Genomic DNA, 15488 nt, shown 5'->3' with positions numbered 1-15488 from the left:
TATTTCTTCCTGTGTTCTGTATATTGCCAAGCATTTGGATTCTGCCCCTAGATCACTCCCTTTCCCCAGGCTCTATGCATCCATTGCTCTTCACATTTGAATAAAGCTTCCTTGCATCTTTGCAGTCTACATGCGCCTTTCTTCATAATTTCCTTACATAAGATGTGGTGTTGGTGTTAGTGTCAACTTGCCACAAACTAAAAATCACCTGAATAGGGGTCATACCCTGAAGAATTGCCAAGATCCCCTTACCTGATGTGGGAAGACTACCTCAAATATGCCAGCACCTTCTGTATCAGTCAAGATACACACACACACACACACACACACACACACACACACACACACACACAGAGGCACAGTAAGAGAGAGATTGCTCATCTCTTGCTTGTTTGGCCTTCTTTCTTGCTGCCGAGGCTAAGGGAACACTGTAGAAGCAGTAGTGAGTGGATAGTAAGATCCAGAGGTAGGGAATACTGGGGCAAAGAAATGTGTTCGAGACATGACAGGATTCCTAAGCTTATGAACTCACGGCAGTTGTGGTTGCCCACACAAAACCAAGCCAGTCAACATTCTAGTCCTGATGGGAGGGGCACATGAGTTCCTATTACTAACTGAGGTGGCCAATAGTTGATGGTTTCTAGGGGAAGGAGATCACTTTCAGGATGTGGTCACTAGCAGGTTGGCCATTCTTCCCTGTATTGCTCCATGCCCACGCACACATGGGTAACACTAATTGGATTCAGTGTGCTAGTTTTGTAAAAAAGGACATGAAGTTGGGAGGGGGACATGGGTGAGATCTGGAAGGAGCTGGAGGGGGAAAGTAGGAAAGTTGAATATGATTGAAATACATTGTGTGAAATCTCAAAGAATAAATTAAAATATTCTGTCTTTCTATCTGTCTACCTACTTACCTACTTATCATCAATCCAATCTCTCTATCTATCCCCAGTGGGCCACATGAGTGAGGGTACTCAGGATTTATAATTAATAATAAATCTCTGTGAGGTTATTTGGGAACAGACTGATGGGATAGAAAGGTCTGCCTACAAATGCTTCCCAAAGTCCAGCCAAATAAAACCTGAGAAAGCTTAAGAAAATACACAAAAATGAAGCCAAACATAGTCTCAGAGTCTCATGCCAGCCATAGCACAAAGATGCTTCTCCCAGCAGCTGCCTGCTAGGTGGAGCTAGCTGCCAGCCACCAGTCCCCCATGCACTAGCACCAGGCACTAAGCTGAGCCACCGATGGCTGACAAATCAGCTTAAGATTCATCTCATGCAATCAAAGAACACTACAGATGGTCAATAAAGGCAGACCCAGACAAAAGGAACCTCCAAACAGGTTACAGTGTGTTTAAAACTGTGTATTAGCTTGAGACAAAAAAGAAAAAAGGATATAGACAGTCATAGACAAAAGAATAGTTTAAAAATGATAAAGTCCTTAAAAATGAGTAAAGTAATATAAAGGAAAAAAGCCACATAAAGATGGAAAATCCATGGGAGTCTGGATCCTGTGTACTGCTGTGTTGTCTTTGAATTTCTTGATGGCAGATGGGAAAACGACAGCTGCTAAGAGATGTTGGGTTGTGAATGCTGCTGGATTAAACCATACTATATATTTTAAAATGTCCCGACTTCAAAATGGAAGTCAAATGTTCTGCTTTGGGGAAGAGGTTGTGTTTTTGTTCCCATAGAAAATGAAAGACTGGATTCATTCAAGGTTAAAGATGATCAGGTTTAATCAAGGAAGACCCGCTGAAAGTCATGGCTACAGACATATTGAAAAAAGAAATCTAAAAAAGCTACAAGACACATTATGTATATTTTATCTACTCAAAAATAAAACAAAAAGTCATCTTTGGCTAACTTGTGTACAACACACAGTCTATACTTATATTAATGCAGACATATATGTTACCTTTGAAAGTTTGTAAATTTTCAGAGCAAGAGGCCAGACACCAATAAAAATGAATGGCCTAGGTGATCCAACATCTCAGAACACCTCTGCTGCAGTTTCCTCAGAGTTCTTCATCCATAAGTGCTTCAAGGTTGCTGACTGAGATAATCCAGTCTTACAGACTACCCGGTCAAGACTTAACCATTATCCTGATTTTCTCATGATTCCTCCAAATGTGCCAGAGTTCCCACACAACAGGAAGCAGTCTAGAGAAAACAATGCCCACATTCCCAAAAGCTGGACTATGAATGTTTGTCATCATTTAAGAGGTGTTGGTTACAAGTTGTTATTAGTCATAGTCAGGAAAAAAAGGAATAAATTCTAAGATCTCTTTCTACAGGAAAAAAAGGGGTATGATATAGAAATAATGAGATAAAAGGGTAGATTATTGAATCTACTTTAATCAAAAAACAATTGATTTCAAAATATTTTACATTGGTATGGATTGTGGTTTACTATTATAAATTTAAAGTTATTTTTGTTATACTAAATGTATGTTTCTACTCTTGTTTGGGGTATTATGCTTATGCAGTTCACTTAAAAAATGTAATGTATAATTAAGAAAAATAGGTTAGTAGTTAGTCACCCATAACTATCAAGCTTATAGTCATGTTAGGTATGTTTTCAAGGCCATACAGAGATATATTTTAGATAGATAGATATCTTCAAACACTTTAAAGACCACAGAATATGGCATTTAAAATAGTTTAATAATATAAGGCTTTTCTTGACAGTGAGACATGTCTGCTCCTGGCAGCACCAATTTACTAACTAGCTCTTACAACTTAAGTTAACCCATATTTCTTATCTATGCTCTACCATGTGGTGGTACCTTCTTTCAGCATGGCATGTTTATTTCCTGCTTCCTCTGCATCTTGCTGGCTGCTCTGCCCTTCTTAATGCCAGCATTCTCTCAGTCTGGCTTTTCTGCCTAACCTCTTTTGCCTACCTATTAGCCAGTTAGTCCTTTATTAAGCCAATGAGAACAATACATATTCACAATGTACAAAAGAATTATTCCACAGCAGATCTAAACCCTCTTAAACTCTAAACTGATCTATCCTGTTTCAGCACATTAGAACACAAGGTAAGCTCACATTTTTAATATTATTTTAATGACCAAATCCAATCTTGATCAATCTTTCTGTGGTGGTTTGAGTAAGAATGGCCCTATCTTGGTTTCTATTGCTGTGAAGAGACATTATGATCAGAACAACTCATATAAAGGAAAATAATTAATTGTGGTGGCTCGTTTACAGTTCAGAGGTTTAGTCCATTATCATCATGGCAGGAAGCAAGGCAGCAAGCAGATAAACATAGTGCTAGATCAGGAGCTGAGGGTTCCTATATCTTGGCTCACGGGTAATAGGAAGTGGTCTGAGACACTGCAAATGGCTTGAGTGTATATATGAGACCTCAAATATATATATATTTGTATATATGAGACCTCAAAGCCTGTCTCCACAGTGACATACTTCCCCCAACTAGACCATATTTACTTCAACAAAACCACACCTTCTAATAGTGCCACTCCCTTTGGGGGCCATTTTTTTCAAATCACCACAGCGCCCCCGCCCCCCACATAGGCTCAAATAGATATGGTCTTGCTGGAGTAGATGTGGCCTTGCTGGAGGAAGTGTGTCATTGGAGGTAGGTTTTGAGGTTTCAAAAGCCCATGCCAGGTCCAGTCTTACTTTCTCTTGGCCTGCAGATCAGGATGCAGCTACTCTCAGCTACTCCTTCAGGGCCATGGTGTTAATGAGCTAACCCTCTGAAACTGTAAGCAAGTCCCCAACTTAACGCTTTCTTTCTTAAGAGTTGCCTTGGTCATGGTGTCTCTTCACAGCAATAGTACAATGACTTTTACACTTAGCATTGTAAGAAAGCCTTTCTTGCTGGGCTTGGTGATGCACTCCTTTAATCCCAGCACTTGGGAGGCAGAGACAGGCAGATATCTGTGAGTGTGATGCCAGCCTGTTCTACATAAGTGAGTTCTAGGCTATCCATGGCTACATAGTAAGATTCTATCTCAAAAAAAAAAGACCCACCAAACAAACAAAAACAAAACAAACTAAAAGCAAATAAGCAAACAATAAGCCAAAGAACAGCAAAAATATTCCATGTTCTAAAACCAAGAAAACCTTTCTTCAGTTAATTAGCAGACTAAGTATTACTTGAGACAAGATCTTGCTATAGGGTAGCCCAGCCTGGCCCAAAACTCACGGTCCTCTTGCCTCAGCCTTCTTATTGATGGGATTTTTAGGCGTGCAAACACAAACAGTTCCCTTCAATCTTGTACAGCTTGGGCATGAGCCATCAGCTCAAATTATTTGCCGCTTTATGGGCACCTGCAAATGGATAAGCATTCACACCTTGGTCCCTCAGAAACATGGAGTTAGTTATAAATGAAGACAGCTGTACCCAAAAGGGGCATTTCTCTGCTCATAAAGGCACTGCCTCTGGGTGTCAGCTCCCTAGGTATTACAATGAAAACTAGTGAATATAGCTAGTGGGAGTCTGTTTTGTTCACTTATAGAACCTACTAGATCAGTGACAACCGCCAGACATAGCTGCCTTGATGAGAATGAGACAAGCAGGTGAACGATGAGAACAAACCCAGGAGTCAGAGTTTTTTCCCAACCCTACCCTTTTCTACTCAGCAGATGTCACCGGGCTTTTAGAAACACAGTTTTGTTCAGCAGCACCCTCTGCCACGATACCTTGCTTTGCCATGAGCTAAAGGTGATGGGGCCAAGCAACTATGCATGGGAACGTCTGGAACTTTGAACCAAAACAAACCTTCCTTCCTCTGACTTGGTTTCTTTTGGGTATTTTGTTATAGGAATGAAAACTGACTAACACAGGGAGCTATGAGAGGCCATCTCCACTACTACTGTTCCCGCCAAGAGTAAAACTAAAACATGAAGGAGGTCAGGTAGTAGATAGAGCTGATGCTTGGTTCCCAATGATGAAGGAGTCAAGGGTCAGGCCATCATTCCTCTGTGAAGGAACACTCATCCCTTGGATAGCATCATCATGAACAGTACAAACTTTCATTGCTGTATGGAAAGAAGTTTCTTTACCTTATACTTAATATTCTCTCTCTCTTTCTCTCTCTTACACACACACACACACACACACACACACACACACACACACGAGTCAGTTCTCTTCTTACACTGGATTCTGGGGATTGAACTCTGGTATTCTGGTTTGTGTAGCAAGAGCTTTTACCGCTGAGGCATGTTGCTGGTCCTGAAGTTTTCTTAATGACACTCCCTGTATAGTTGAGTCATCGTGCCACTGCTGGATGGAGCAACACTGGCATATCAAGTGGACTGACTGAACTCAAGAAGTAGAAGTAAACAGCCATATCAGAAGGTCCCAAATACTTCCTTTTATCAGGTATTCTGGGTAGCTTAGGAAGCATTTCTATTCTCACTAGGATTTGGTCAGGGTGCTTTTTATCATCTTTTTTGGGTTTGAAAGAAGTTTTTCAAAAACATATTCCTTTTTTAAAAAAGCCCATCTTCCCAGGAACTGGGTCAGACTGTGGTACCTGAAGGAAGAGAGGGCTGGCATATGCAATACGATATCTTCAAACAAAATCTTCAGAAAACATGATCCTGTATTGATTAGTTTCTGAAAATGTGACCAGAGGCTCATAGAAATCTAACCCTGTGTCTTTTTCCTAGGGTTGATATTTGCTAATTCAATGTTTTTGGAGACTTCACAGGGCATAAGTACAAACAGTCGGTTCATAATGTCAGGGAGCCTGAGTGAGCAGTCATCCCCATGTAACAACATGTGTATGGCACAGACTCTACTAGCTCTCAGGGGACCCTCCAGACCCTCGCTGAAGGGCTGTCCCTCCTTGTCTTGACAAGGTTTGGCAGTCACTCTCTTTTGCGTTCTGCTTGTCCAGTTAGGACAGCATATGGTCAGCAGTTGAGGCAAGGACACTTTGTTGCCCAGTGGTTTACTTTTACCACAAAGAGTAAACTTCTTGTGGAGTTTCTTCAATGATGCCCATCATCTTCTCTGAAGTAGACTGATGTTGCCAGGAGCAGACATGTCTCATTGTCAGAAGAAAAAAGAATTTATGTTATTAAAACATCTTACATGTCATATTCTGTGTTTGAAGATGACTTATTTTTCCAAAATATATTTCTGTTTGACATTCCTAATATTACTGTAAGTTCAGTTGTGATAGGTGACTAATTACTAGCCTGCATTTCTTTATTATCCAAAATAGTTGGCAATAACAACTTTCGAGGACTAGAAATTTGCATTACATTGTTCAATGAGCTGTATAGGTGTAAAACCTTGAACAAGAGTAAACATTTTTGTACAGAATGTTCTAACAAAATTAATGTCAAATTTGTATCAATATACAAAATTTCTATACAATATAAAATAAGTCCAGTACAATGTAAAATGTTTAAAACTAGCAGTTGCCTTTTTTTTTAAAAAAAATTTACTTACTTATTTATTTATTTATTTATTTATAAGAATTTCCACTTCCTCCCCTCCTCCCAATACCCTCCCGCTCCCCCTACTCCCTCTCCTCCTCCCTCTCCAGTCCCAAGAGCAGTCAGGGTTTCCTGCCCTGTGGGAAGTCCAAGTTCCTCCCCCCTCCCTCCAGGTCCAGGAAGGTGAACATCCAAACAGACCAGGATCCCAAAAAGCCAGTACATGCAGACGAAACAAGACCCAGTGCCATTGTCAATGGCTTCTCAGTCAGCCCCCATGTCAGCCACATTCAGAGAATCCGGTTTGATCACATGCTCGTTCAGTCCCAGTCCAGCTGGCCTTGGTGAGCTCTCATTTGATCAGTCCCCTTGTATCAGTGGGTGAACGCACCCTTCGCGGTCCTGACTTCCTTTTTCATGTTCTCCCTCCTTCTGCTCTTCATTTGGACCTTGGGGGCTCAGTCCAGTGCTCCAATGTGGGTCTCCATCTCTATCTCCATCCATCGTCGGATGAAGTTTCCCTCTGGTTCTGCCTTCCTTGCTCACGTTCTCCCTCCCTCTGCTTCTCATTTGGACCTAGGGAGTTAAGTCCAGTGTTCCAATATGTGTCTCTGTCTCTATCTCCATCCACCGCCAGATGAAGGTTCTATGGTGACATGCAAAATATTCATCAGTACGGTTATGGGCCAAGGCCAGTTCAGGCACCCTCTCCTCTGCTGTCCAGGGAACAATCTGGGGACCTCTCCTTGGGCCTGGGAACCCCTCCAGAATCAAGTCTCTTGCAAACCCTAAAAAGGCTCCCTTAGTTGAGATATATACTTCCTTGCTCCCATAACCATCCTTCCTCCCTCCCCCCTCCCATTCCCCCAAGCCATCCCCAATCCTCCCCCTCTCCCCTCTCCCTAACCATCTCCCCTTACTTCCACCCCCCACCCCCCGTGCACCCAAGTTTGCCTGGCAATTTTGTCTACTTCTAATATCCAGGAGGATAACTATATGATTTTCTTCAGGTTCATCTTCTTATTTAGCTTCTCTAGGATCATGAATTATAGGCTCAAAGACCTTTAACTATGGCTAGAATCCACTTATGAGTGAGTACATACCATATTCCTCTTTTTGGGTCTGGGTTACCTCACTCAGTAAAGTGTTTTCTATTTCCATCCATTTGCATGCAAAATTCAAGATGCCATTGCTTTTTACCGCTGAGTAAAACTCTAATGTGTATCTGTTCCACACCTTCTTTAACCATTCTTCTATTGAGGGGCACCTAGGTTGTTTCCAGGTTCTGGCTATTACAAATAGTGCTGCTATGAACATAGTTGAACAAATACTTTTGTAGTATTATAGGGCATCTCTTATTTGACAAGAACTTTAAGTCTTTGAAGAAAGAAATTGAGGAGGATACCAGAAAATGGAAAGATCTCCCCTGCTCTTGGATTGGGAGAATCAACATAGTAAAAATGGCAATTCTACCAAAAGCAATCTATAGATTCAATGCAATCCCCATCAAAATCCCATCAAACTTCTTCACAGACCTTGAGAGAACAATAATCAAGTTTATATGGCAAAACAAAAAACCCAGGATAGCCAAAACAATCTTATACAATAAAGGAACTTCTGGAGGCATTACCATCCCTGACTTCAAACTCTATTACAGTGCTACAGTATTGAAAACACCTTGGTATTGGCATAACAACAGAGAAGTCGACCTATGGAATCGAATAGAAGACCTGGATATTAACCCACAAACCTATGAACACCTAATTTTCGACAAGGGAGCTAAAGGTATACAATGGAAGCAGGAAAGCATCTTTAACAAATGGTGCTGGCATAACTGGATGTCAACCTGTAGAAGAATGAAAGTAGATCCATATCTATCACCATGCACAAAATTCAAGTCCAAATGGATTAAAGACATCAACATTAATCTGTCCACTTTGAACCTGATAGAAGAGAAAGTGGGAAGTAGTCTACAAGATATAGGCACAGGAGATCACTTCCTAAGTAGAACCCCAGTAGCACAGACAATAAGAGAATCAATGAATAAATGGGACCTACTGAAACTGAGAAGCTTCTGTAAAGCAAAGGACATTGTCAGTAAGACAAAAAGGCTACCTTCGGACTGGGAGAAGATCTTCACCAACCCCTCATCAGACAAAGATCTGATCTCCAAAATATACAAAGAACTCAAGAAACTAGATACCAAAACTCTAATTAACCCAATTAAAAAATGGGACACTAAACTGAACAGAGAATTCTCAACAGAAGAACTTCGAATGGCCAAAAGACACTTAAGGTCATGCTCAACCTCCTTAGCGATCAGGGAAAATCAAATCAAAACCATTTTGAGATACCATCTTACACCTGTCAGAATAGCTAAACTCAAAAACACCAATGATAGCCTATGCTGGAGAGGATGTGGAGTGAGGGGAACACTCATCCATTGTTGGTGGAAATGCAAACTTGTGCAGCCACTGTGGAAATCAGTGTGGCGGTTTCTCAGGAAACTGGGAGTCAACCTCCCTCAGGACCTAGCAGTTGCCTTTTAAAAAATAGATTGAATAATATAGCTTTTAATCATATCTTGTTTATATTCTCCCTTTTTTCTTTTCAGAGTAGATTCAATAATCTTCCATTTTATCCCATCATATCTGCATCTCCTTTTTTCTTTTTTAAAACAAGAACCTTGAATCTAAACTCCTTTGTTTAGCTTTTTTCCTGATGATTACCAATAACGATTTGTAACTAATCCCCTTAGACAATGACAAATATCCATAACCAATTAAATGAGAGGTGGGATCCTTGTGTTCTTAAATTTACTTTCTGCTGTCTGGGATCAATGACAACTTCAGAGCATCCTGAAAGAAAAGTTTGGGTTAATTATCAAGTCCTGGGAGAGGTAGTTGTATCATTTGCTGTGCAGTCCCTGCATAATTGGAAAGTTCAGGGCTTGTCCCAAGTTCTGGCTGGAGTGGTCTGTGACGTGTGATCATCTCAGCTAGCCAATTTGAAGTTGTCCTGAGCAGTTAATAGTCCAAAGTCAATCTTTAGGTGATATTTTTCAGCTTAGTGGTTTTATCATAGTACATTTGAAATTATCATTGTGGGACGCCATCATCTTTTTGGAGACTTCAGAGATCACATTAGGTCACATTATTCCTTTTTTGGATATTTTTTCCTGGTAATTCTTTCTTTTTCTTTGGATGCTTATTTGTTAAAAAAGGTCTTTAAATTCCTCAAGATGTTTGCTTTTATTTTCCTGACAAGACAAAAACAAAACCCTGCCCAACCCTAACTTTGGGGAGATTCTAAACCTACTCTTTATTAGTTTTGATTTATGGTTTCTTCTGAAAATTTTGTTTTATCTTCTAATGCTGTTATATCATCCAGAACAATATGGTTTCTTACAATAGGCATTAGGTTCGTTAATTGCCCTGAGAAGGAGTTTTCTCCACGATGACTGGAAATGATTGAACAAGATTTGATTTGGGGCTCCTCAAGGCATTTTCTGATGGCAAAAGATTACCTTGATTGTCATTAGCCCAAGACCTGCTTTTGCCACATCTTCTGTATAATCCATAAAGGAGGGGCATTCTGTTTGAATTATGTTTAGAAAAGACATTGTTTCTAGGGACACCCTGTTTACAATCCCTTTTAAGGTGACCTTGTTTGCCACAATTGAAACACTTGACATTTCAATTTTTCTTCAAACCTCTGGAAATCACCTTTTCTACCCAAGCATTATCATGGTCTTGAGATTCAATATTGATTGTAAATCTTGGATCCATTACTCCAAGGCTGCTGGTCTATCCTTTAATAACCTAATTACCCTTTTGGGTTGTCCATTAGTATTTTCCAAAGCCAGAAATTCAATTATTATTTGTCTAGCTTCTGAATTTGGTATCGTTCTATTTGCAACTGATGTCAGTCTTTGTAAGAAATCAGTGAAGGCTTCTTTTGCGTCCTTGTGTGACTTTAGTAATGATTCAATCTTCTTTCCTACTTCTTTAATTCTGTCCCAAGCGTTCAAAACTGCTACACAGCATAAAGTCAGGGTGTGGCCATCATATAGGAACTGCCTTTCTATAATAGTAATCTCCTCTAAGAAGTTAATCTTGGGAGATTTCCGTACCTCCAGCTCTACTTTGTTGTTCAATAGTCTTAGCCTTTTTTTTTCCATCAGGTCCTCTATTGTAATTGAGGACCAGGCTCCAAGACTGCTGTAACTGAGTCTCTCCTGTCTTGAGTGATAATTCTATCACAAGTTGACCATGAGTTTAACATCTCCTTCATAAATAGTGAATGCAAGCCATATGAGACTATCACTTCCTTGAATCTCCTAAAATTTAACATTGCCACAGTACTCCAATCAGCTCTTACATAGCTATCATTTGACTATTCCTGTAAAGTTACCAGATATATTAAGATTGGTTGTTTGAAAACCCAAGGCTGTTCCTCTCTAACCTTATAATGCAGTGCTGAATTTGGTTCTCCTTTAAATTCCTCTGTCTGGATTTGAATGTCTCTATGTTCTGTTTTATTAAGCCTTTCTAAGGCCCGTATCTTGGCACACATACCAAACAACTTTTCAAGAGACAAGCCAACAATTATCAAAATATAATTAGCATTACATCAACCCTGGTTAAGATTGTCACTTCACTTAGTTGTTCGATTTTTAAATCATCCATTGTGTAATCATACAGAGACCTAACTTTCTCTACTGTAATTGTGTTTCCCATTTTTTAACATGGGGAAAAAAACTCTCTCTTTTAACTAGTTCCTCCCTTTAAGAATTCTTACCAATTCTTACCAGTCTTCTCACCAAATCTACCAACGATGACAACGAAGATGTGAACATCTCCTGCCGAGCAGAAGAGCAGAGGACTGACTGCATTTCAAGGCATCTACTTAGTCTGGCAGCAGCCAGAGAAAGTCAACAGGACGGAAGAAAGGAAAACATAGCTGGCAGAAGGGTGACTTTTACTGCATGTAGCTCTGACCTATGCCAGTGGCTGTAAAGCCACAAACAAGCACCTTTTCCATGAATTCATACCTCAAAAGGTGGGCACCAAATGTAGCAAGGATTCTAATTGGTCTTAATAATAAAAACTTGGTGTTAGATATATTAGGAATGACAGCTGAAGGACTGGCGAATCAGAGCGGCCAGCTACGAGAGTTCTTATCAACGCTCAGACCAAAGGAGTGATCCTTGAAAGACTCTAAATGCATTCCAGAGGCCTCTCAGCTCTAAAGACATTTTCTGAAGCCTCTTAGCATTTGGAAACGGGACAGTTACCCCTCCCCCCCCATGCTGGACTGCTCATCCTCCTGCGTCCTTCTGAATAATCTTCAAACATAACTCCATTTTCGGAATTGAGGCAAAGACAACCCACAGATGTTGACTCAGTTCCTGATGTATTGATTTAGTCACTAAAACAAGGTCAGGATGGCCACAGATGCTCCCCTTATCTCACCTGACCACGCAGCTATTCTTCTGCCCTGGAATAGACCAATCACTGCTAGTGACCTTTTAAATAAACCAATCCAATAAGTTGGAAAACAACCTACAGGTTCCCCCCCTGTGTCTGTGACTTTTCTTTAAAAGATGGACTGTAACAGCTATCGGGGGTCCTTCATATCCCGAACATGAAGGGCCCTGTCAGGACAGAATAAAAATCCTCTTGCTTTTGCATCAATTGTGGTTATGAGAGTGCTGTCTGGAGCAACTCCTCCCTGATGTTTGGACTTCTAGTCCAACATCCTGTCCTCAGACTGCATCCTCACCTGACTGCTGCCTCAGACGACACCTGCGCTCCTGTCCTTCCGCCTTGTATTCCTCTCTCTGCCCAGCCACGTCACTCCTGTCTCCACCTCCCTAGTGCTGGGATTAAAGTCTTGTGATCTTAAAATGCTAGGATCACCTTTGTGTGAGCTCTGTTTCTCTTTTAGACAGATTGAATCTTGTGTGACCCGGGGTGGCCTTGAGCTAACAGAGAGTTCATACTACACTGAATCTTAACTTTAGGTGAAGAATTCAAAGGTGACAATGTTCTAAACTTGAGTTTCTCTTATGCATCCTAGGGTCCAGTCTTGAAAACTTGTTACTGCTGAACTGCCGTGTAAAGGTATTTAGATGGGGTCATCTGGTGTCCAAAGATGAAGCCCTGTTTACACTTTGCTGATCTTTTCATTTTCATAAAAATAAACCTTTAATCACTTTGCAGTTGGCACAGATGGTTTAATTCAAGCTCACATTTGTATTTAAGACTCTGATATACCACACTAGCTTTGAGCGAAACAGAATAAGAACCACAGTGGTTTAAATTTATGAAATTACATTCAGCAGCAGGTTCTGAAGTTATTGGGTAAATAAATGAAGGACAAGGGCTGGCATAAACAAGAGAAAAGCTATCAGGAACTAAATAGCCCCCACAGAAACTCTTCTGTGGTTACTGGAGAATTGTGCTTCCAAGTTTGTTCTGTTATTTGTTTGTTTAGCTGTTGTCTGGCATCTGTTCTTTCTGCCTGTACCTCCGAAATGCTGGAGTTATGGGCAGGTGCTTCTATGCTCAGCTGCTTCCAGGTTTTTGACCATCTTGTAACGTTATGAACAATCAAGAGCTGCAAAATTCTGGCTTATAAATAAAGTGTGTGTTTTGGGGTGGTGATGAGTACACCTGGGAAATAAATTCCCAGAAAAGAAGAGGTGAGCCAGGCCTTTGAAACCATGTGCTGGAACTGATGCTGAGGGGTGTTGTCTCCAAGTGGCAGGCAGTCTTTGCTAAATCTGGAAAATGATTATGATCGAGAAGAAACCCTGACTTTCCATCACTATAGTTCCCAAGGACCAAACTCCAAGTCCCATCTTCTCAGCAGGATGTCAGAAAGGCCCAAGTGCTCTTTACCCTGGAATTTTAGGTCAGTGCCACAGAGGAGCTGTGGCTAGAGATATCACTGGCCAGGTCAGCAAAAATCATCTCAGTCCAGAGGAGCGAGTGTGTGTTCAGTGGGGAGTTGTAGGAACAAGTGTAGGACGCTCTATTAGGGTGGAATGGCAAATGGGAATCTCTCTGATTTTCTCGATTATAGACACCAGTAACGCAGAAGCTGCCGCGGGAAAGGCGTTCATGGAGGCTTGGGCAGTGTCCAGTTCTTGGCTACTGATTCAGCATCAGTTCTAAGGTCTTAGAACGCCTCAAATTCAAGTCTAAGTCACTGCTTGAATCGATCCTCTTACGGCGGAGGCGAAGCTCAGGTGGTTTCCATCAACACAGGTAATCCTCAGCCTTCTATACGGGCCACAGGAGCGTGTGATTGGGAACATGCGGACACCACACTGAAAACCTAGGCTGGTGCATAGTTCATCTTTTTAGCTGGTCTGGCTTTACTGTTCTTATGCCACTGGCACTGAGGCCTTCGGGTCTGTTGTAGTCTTGTCTTGGGTGGGTTTCTTGGCGCAATTCCGCTCTCCAAAAATGGTGCTTCCTACGTTTGCGGCGTTTGCGGATCCCACTTCAATAGCCTGCCGAGAGTCCACGGACATGCTCGGCTCCACCTGGTCCACAGGAATGCTCAGCTTTTCACATAGCTTCTGACGTAGGCGCAGTAACGTCTGGAAGTCTGGGTTTGGTTCTTGGCCAAGATCATGTCCAAAGCTTGCTGTGGTCATGAGCCCCACGAACTCCAGGCTGGGACAACTGGTCTTTATGTGTTCCACCATGGCTATGGTCTCTGAAGGCGGAAGGCCGTGTTCTCCTCTCCACTGGTGTTAATCTGGACCATCGGCTTTAGTCGTTCAGGAGAATCTTTCTTCTACTGGGAACTATTCACCTGGTCTGCCAGCTTCATAGAGTCCACGGTTCCCAGCAGGAAGAGGTTGGGGACAGCCATTAATTTGTTGACGTTCTGCTTCTGTAAATGACCGATGAAGTGCCATTTGATCTCAGGACAGGAAGATAGACTCATAGGGTTTGGTGCTTTTCCTAGTCATTCCTGAGCATCGTTCTCTCCAATAGTGCGCTGGCCTTGGCCATAGGCCTCAATCAATCACCATGTCTGCAGGTTTAATTTTGCTGACCGCTACTAGCCGGGGTTGGATGGCTGGGAGATCCTGCGGCCGTGGTGCCACATTCTGCTGGATGCACCCGTTCACCGCCCTCAGCGCGAACCCGACTCCCAGCTCCGCCAACATGCTGCCAGCTCCCCACATTCCGGGAGGATCCACTTTGCTGATCTTTTACTACATTGCCCTCTCCTCTTTCACATCCTCTGCCTCCTCCTCTGCCTCCTCTCCTTTCCCATCCTCCTGGTTTCTCTTCTGACAGAGTTTTTTTCGTGTAGCCCAAGCAGGCCTGAAACTCAGTCTCTTCATATGTTGGGATTATAGGTGTTCACCACCATGCCCACCTCAATTTACCCTGCCCCCTGCCCAGAAACGCGTTTTTAAAGATAGCTTCTGGCGCTGCAGTTGTGCTGGTTGGTTAATGCTAACATGACACAAGCTGGAGTCACCTGGAAGAGGGACTCTCAACCAAGGAACTGCCTCCATCAGATTGGCTTGTGGGCATGTCAGGAGGGTATATTTCAGATTAATGACTGATGTGGGAAGACCCAGCCCATTGTGAGTGGTGTCATCCCTGGGCAAGTGGTCCTGGGTTGTAGATAAAGTCAGCTGAGCGAGCCATGGGGAGCAAGCCAGTGAGCCATTTCTCTTTGGCTTCTGTTTCAGTTCCTGCCCTGACTTCCCTCAATGATGGACGGTGGCATAGTAGTACAAGGCAAATATACCCTTCCCTCCCTTAATTCGTTTTGGTCAATGTTTATTGCAGCAACAAGACACAAACTAAAACAATGCTGCTGCTGCTGCTACTGCTGCTGCTACTGCTGCTGCTGCTTTTTGCTTCTTTGAGACAGTTTCCCTGTGTAGCGTCTGTCCTAGAACTCACTTTGTAGATCAGGCTGGCCTTGAACTCACAGAGATCCACCTGCCCCTGCCTCCCAAAGTCATGATTACTTTTAAACATACACAGAGAAAAGTATGCCTTACTGCGGTTGTA

The 15488-nt window shown here is 42.1% G+C and overlaps 1 pseudogene; it reads right to left on the bottom strand.

The window, feature by feature from the left end:
* Positions 1–13825: 13825 nt before the first annotated feature.
* On the bottom strand, positions 13826–14641 carry LOC125394877 (pyridoxal phosphate homeostasis protein pseudogene; annotated as a pseudogene).
* Positions 14642–15488: the final 847 nt, after the last annotated feature.

Source organism: Myodes glareolus, chromosome 21, assembly GCF_982192425.1.
Source record: "Myodes glareolus chromosome 21, mMyoGla1.1, whole genome shotgun sequence".
Classification (NCBI taxonomy): Eukaryota; Metazoa; Chordata; class Mammalia; order Rodentia; family Cricetidae; genus Myodes; species Myodes glareolus.
Note: the sequence above shows the minus strand (reverse complement) of the source record. Positions and strands in the feature narration are given on the sequence as shown.